General features: G+C 42.9%; 1 long non-coding RNA gene across 1 annotated transcript; it reads right to left on the bottom strand.

Moving 5' to 3' along the window:
* Positions 1–3,079: 3,079 nt before the first annotated feature.
* On the bottom strand, positions 3,080–5,752 carry LOC119708474. Its single transcript, XR_005259079.1, has 4 exons — positions 5,501–5,752; positions 5,132–5,373; positions 4,733–4,883; positions 3,080–4,016 (listed from the first exon to the last, which is right to left on the bottom strand). It is a non-coding gene; the product is annotated as an uncharacterized LOC119708474 (long non-coding RNA).
* Between the last annotated feature and the right edge of the window lie 390 nt (positions 5,753–6,142).

The following is a 6,142-nucleotide window of genomic DNA, read 5'->3' as shown; positions in this document are numbered from 1 at the left end:
TGTTGATTCACATCTCATTAGTTCCTTGCCTTTTTCTTCCTTGTCTTCCTCCTCTGGTGGAAAGTTTTGGATTTCTGCTTCCCAAATGGGCTGGGTGCATTGGAGCCTGACTCTCTGCTCCAATGCACCCAGCAACGTCATCCAGCCAGCTTTCCCAAACTCTGCATTCCTTCTCTCTGGTTTCCCACTGCCCTTCTGCCTCCTTCTGCCAGATGCTGCCTTATTCTGGGCCTGACTTGAGGATATTCTGTCTGATTTGCATCTCACAGTTGCTATTTGATCTCAGTTCTGCTCTTTTCTCCCTCCTCCCCCAGCTAGTTTTGATCTACTTCCAGAGTTTCATTATCTAATTCATTTGTTCTGGTAGACCTTTAATTTCTCCATATTTTATTAGGCCTAATAGGGAATTGTTTTCTCACTTTGGAGCTTAGTGATGGCTTCTTTTCCCATTTAATATGTCCAGGCTGCCAGGCACTTGTACCAGACTGCACCTCAGCCTCCAGCAGGCCATGATTATTATCTGTCTTTTCCCAGCAATTTGGCTCAGAACCAAGAATGCAGGAGTGCACAGAATGCCTGTGTGGTGTCTGCCCCTGACAATGGGACAGAATTACCAGCTCACTTCAGAGACTGTCACCCTCAAAACTCTGCCCTTTTCTACATATGGCTGGACATGGTTCATTTGTGAGGTTTGCTTGGGAGACAGGCAGGAGAGGTTACACATCCTGCAGCAAAAAAAACCAAACCAAAACAAAAAACAAACCCTCAGCTGCCTTTTTGCCAGGTTACAATCTCAGGTATCCAAACAGCCATCCTGGTTGTGCTGCTGAAAGCAGCATGCTGAGGACATGTACAGGCACAGGGGCTTGGTTTCCAACCCTCTTGTGTCCCAGTTAAATGTGGGGTTTTTTCTCTTAATAAGCCTCACCTAGGGCTCCTAGGTACTGTGTAACACAGATGTAATATACAAGGAATTGTAATGAGTAACTTCTGCTTGAATGAAAAGGAGGGTGAGTACACACTTGAAAAAGTTGCATTTTGAGTTGCACATTACCCAAAGGAGATGTAATTATTTAGGTGTCTTGGAGTTCTTCAGAAATACTGTGGTCTACTAAGAGTAGTAGGCCAAAAATAATTAAAAGTATTGGTTGGACGCACGACAGGAGAAAGCAGGAGTGGGACAAGGCAAGAAGAAAGAGATGTTGATCACATGAATGATGTGATTTTTAATTTTTCCCCATATAAATGCTATGGATTTCTCTAAAGGTTAATTATGTGTGTTTGGAGCTTTTGGAAAAATGGGACCCTTTTCTTAATTTTTTTTTTCTTGGAGAAATGGAGGGAATGTGGAGATTCCAACCTTATTTACAAATCAGTCATACATTGATGTCTTGAAGATGTTGAGTGCTGCCCAAACTTGGGTAGCAAGGTCACTGTATGGAGACCTCAGAGCAGCTTTCTGGTATCTGAAGGGGCCTCCAAGGAAGCTGGAGAGGGACTTTTCATCAAGAACTGTAGTGACAGGACAAGGGGGAATGGCTGCACACTGACAGAGAGCAGGTTTAGGTTGGCTATCAGAAAGAAATTGTTCCCTGTGAGGGTGGGGAGGCCCTGGCACAGGTTGCCCAGAGAAGCTGTGGCTGCCCCATCCCTGGAAGGGTTCCAGGCCAGGTTGGATGGGGCTCTGAGCAACTTGGTCTGGTAGATGAATTTCTTCCCAATATCCAATCTAAACCTGCTCTCTGTCAGCATGAAGACATTCCCCTTGTCCTGTCACTCTAGGCCCTTGTCAAGAGCCTCTCTCTATCTTTCCTCTGGTCTCTCTTCAGGGAGTGCCACCCTGAGGTCACACCAAAGCCTTCTCTTCTCCACTCTGAGCAATCCCAATCCTCTCAGCCTTTCCTCACAGGAGAGGTGTTTCATCCCTCCAGTAAACTTTGTGTTTTATTCTATGACTTTGGAAAGCAACATTGCTGGTTTAAGCTGTCGTAGGGTTAACTTATTCCTAGTGTCTGGAATGGGGCTGTGGTTTGGATTCGTGCTGAACACAGAGGTGATAATACAGAAATGTTTTTGTTGTTGCTGGGCAGGGATTGCACAGAGCCAAGGCCTTTCTGGCTTTTCCTGCTGTTAGGCTGGTGAAGGAAGTTTGGGATGCTTGGGGATTTGGTAGGAGACACAGCCAGGACAGGTGACTCCAGCTGACTAAAGGACATTTCAGACCAGCTGACATCATGCTCAGGATATAAAAGGGAAGGAGAAGGAGGAAGGTGGAAATGTTTGGGGTGATGGCTTTTTGTCTTCCCAAATATGTGTGATGGACCCCTGCCCTCCTGGAGGTGGCTGAGCATCTGCCTGCCCATGGGGAGTAGTGAAAGAATTCCTTGTTTTAGTTTATTTGTGCACACAGCTTTTGCTTTTCCTGTTGAACTGTCTTTGTCTCAACCCATGAATTTTCTCACTTCTACCTTTCTGATCCTCTCCCTGATTCCTGTGGTGAGGGGGTGAGTGGGTGGCTTCTGGGTGGGGTTAAACCAGGACAGGAAAGGGGAAAAGGGACCTTGACATGCCAAGGGCAGATCTGAAATCAGGCTTTGGGCTAGGTGGAAAGAAACATCTTTTCCTCACTCAAGCAGTTGCATTCTGTTACAGGTTTGTTGGAACAGGTAAACAAAGCCCATAATTTTTGTGTTTGGAAATCTTTGTTGTCCCTCATTTTTTATTTGAAGGGGAGGAGGAAAGGGCTTCAGTGTCCAGACTCTGGCTGTGTAGAGGAACAGGTTGTGGGGATATGTGCACACTCAGTTCAGCTAGGTATTTCATTCTTATATAAGGATATAGGTACATGGAACAACCAAGATATCCATCAAGGCCTCACAAGTCCTGTATATGATCAGTAACAGTATTTTAAACGAAATCATATTTCATTCTTAGCATAGAAAAAAACAAACTTTAAATCACAGTTTCAGTGAAAACCTTTCCCCAAGTTACCACAATTTAATTATGTTTACTTGGTACAATCTAACCTTTCCTAGCAAAATTTAGGTGCATGGAGCAAAATAAATCATTCTCATAGAGTATTGATGAAAGGAAATCAATAATTTTAAACAATCTGTAGCAACAAGTTCTCTGGACAGGGCCTGTGCAGTGCTAATCCTTACTCACAGGATTAAGTGTTTTGTGACAGTGAAATGTCAAAGTTGTGGCCTGAGAGGAACTATCTGTGCTTGGTTTGATAACTGTGGGATTTCCTTTTGTTATTCTCAGCGTGATTTGACATATCAGACTTCCAGCTCCTCAAACCGATCTCCCTCCCTAGAGGGAGATCAGTGTGCAGCACCCTATGGAGAATTGTTACTTTCAGGAGGTGCCTGTCTCTAGCCATTAAAATAATTCAGACTCTCAAGATATCTCCAGTTTTTCTTCATGCCTTCCCAAGTGCTCTTCCATTCTTTGGCTCCAGTCTTGCAGGTCCTCCTGAATATTTCCCAGTTTCATATTCAGCTTTGGTAATTGGCTCCAGGTTTGGTAGTGGATTGGCTCAGAGAACTGAGAAAGGTGGCACATCTTTATCTGGTACAAAAAAAGCGTTCTTAATTTGTAGTTTTGCTATCTGTAATGATTTAAAAGGATAATTAATTCAGCCAAAGGTCTCAAACACAGTTATAGCCACATTTGCATTAAACAAAGAAATGCCCCTTACAAACAATGAACTTTTTGTGTTTTGTAGTCCTGTTTACTTCTCAAATGAACTTTCCCCTTCTCATAATCTTATTCAGAGGGTGAAACAAGCCTACTTTATATATTCTACACTTCATTTGTTCAGGCAAAATTAACAGGATTTCTGCTGAAGTTCCCTGGAAGTTTTCAGAAAAGCTGCTTTGAGCTCTGTTGGTGACAAGGCTCAGCAAGGCTGATGGGTGATGGTAGCTCAGAACAACTCTGTAGGTACTTGAGACTGTTCTTGGGAGGTGAAAAAGCTTTAATCCAGCCTCTCTTGTTCTGCTGATCTTTCCCTAGAAGCCAAAGACAATCCAAAATGGTGAAAAACATCTCTGAAAGTAACTATTATTTTTTCAATTACGTCCTAATCTATAAAATCATTGAAAATCAAAAAAATGTATCACAAAGTTCAGATATTCTAATCAATAATTTGAGCAGGTAACAGTCACAATTGGAATTGCCTGAAAATCTATGAATTAAGTGGGAAGATCTGTCCCTTAGCAAAGGCATCAAATTAATATAATAATGTCAATAATCATAATGAAAGCAACAGAACATGAAGACAGATCTGTAAAACACTAATCTCTAGAGAAGACAATTTTCCATTTAATGCAAAACCTTTGACAGAAATGTTATAGGTAATAAATTATAAAGCCGAATTAATAATTAAAAAAATAGGTTTTTATTTTGCGATTGAGATTTGGTCTCCGATAGCCAGCCCAGGATCGACGCTGGGTGAACACTGATCCAAACTCTACCACTTTGGATCCCCTCTGTTCACAAATGTTGTCTCTGTCCGTTTAGTTTTTATACAGGTTTTTTTGCCTGGGGCAGAGTTTCTCCTATTCTTTTCGTTGCTTCACATATTCATGTGGTCTCCTTTTCTCTGTGCTGGGCTGGACAAAACTGTTTCTGGGAATCGATAAATGCTGATCATTGAGTTACGGGAACCTGGTATGGGAATGCATGCTCCTGACAACTCTTGACTGTCTTGATCGACGCTACTTACCTAGTATTCATCGCTTGGGTGTCTCTTGGACTGTCCCAGGAAAGGGCTCATCTCCACACGGAGCCATGTCTTTTTGTTTGTTATTAAGGTCTTTCTCTCTGCTGCCATCTGTGGTTTCGCAATTTGTGAAGCAATTTTTCCCCGGCTGCGGCTTGTGGTTGAAAATTTTAAGAATTTTTCGTACAAGCACAACTTATTTCATGTATATTTTACATAAGCACAAATTATTCCATAACATATATTACAGAAACATCTTCAGCAAAATGGTTGATTGAATTAATTAAACATTCTTAACATCAAACCCAGACTTGTTTACCCAAGAGTACTTGAAGCAAATTTAGACTTCTGGGTCTCTATGCATCAAATATGATATGGTTGATGTGATCTCTTTCAACTTACTTGCTTTTTGATCCTGTAATATTTAGGTGATTTCACTTCCTCCTGCAGAGTACAGCATCTGGCCTTTGCCAGATCTTTTCCCTGCCAGATGCCTGGCAATTTTGAAAGCAGGAATTGCATAGATTATAAGTTTAGGAAACGGTGACAGATGGCTTTTTCGTAAGAGCTTATCTGTGTGCGCTCAGACACAGGCGTAGAACTTCAAAAATGTCAGAGAGAACAGTAACGAGGGATAGTCCAACCTGTAGGAAAACAGGAAAAAAATACAAATGGTGCCGTAAAATCAGAGGAAAGTTTCATCTCTTGAGTTGGAGTCTTTGGATGTTTTGGGGGCAGGCAGTCGTCAGACATCACCTGTTCATGACTCACCTAGATGGCATTATTTGGAGTGCCCAGGCTGGTTGAGTCACTGCTTTATCTTCTCTTCCCAAGCTCAAAAGCAGGAATCCCTCTTTGCCACTGGCACAGTGGCCTGGAAAAAAAGAGCACCTTCTTCTGCCTTCAGCTGAGCCTTCCAGGCAGTGATAGTGACTTGTGCTGCCCTGCAGCCCTTTGCCCAAGGTGTGCCCAGGGAACCAGGAGGTGCAGATCCTTACAGCTCTCCCCTTCCCCCTTGTTATCCTGCTTGTCCTCCTCATGGGCCAGCTGGGGAAACCTCACTGAGCCTGGCAGCTCCTTTTTAACACCCCCTCTCACAGCCACAAGCCAAGCAGGCTCTGAAAATAAACAAGGAGTGTGATAAACAGGAGGTGAATTTGCGGAAGCTGCCTCAGCCCCCAGCTCTGGGCACCACTCGACACCAGCACAGTCATTTTCCTTCACCCACATTCTCAAATTTAAGGGGCTTGACATGTTCTGGATTGTGGCTCATAGTCCAGTCAGTGGTGATGTTCCTTATCCATGCTTTTACATCTCCATGCATTTTTAATACACACTCTTGTTACTCCTAAAATAGACATTGATGTGTTTTGGGAGCTGTCACACTCCTGTTTTACCAGGCAATGAATCAGA

Source organism: Motacilla alba, chromosome 1A (assembly GCF_015832195.1).
Source record: "Motacilla alba alba isolate MOTALB_02 chromosome 1A, Motacilla_alba_V1.0_pri, whole genome shotgun sequence".
NCBI classification, from domain to species: domain Eukaryota; kingdom Metazoa; phylum Chordata; class Aves; order Passeriformes; family Motacillidae; genus Motacilla; species Motacilla alba.
This window is presented reverse-complemented; position numbering and strand designations above follow the sequence as displayed.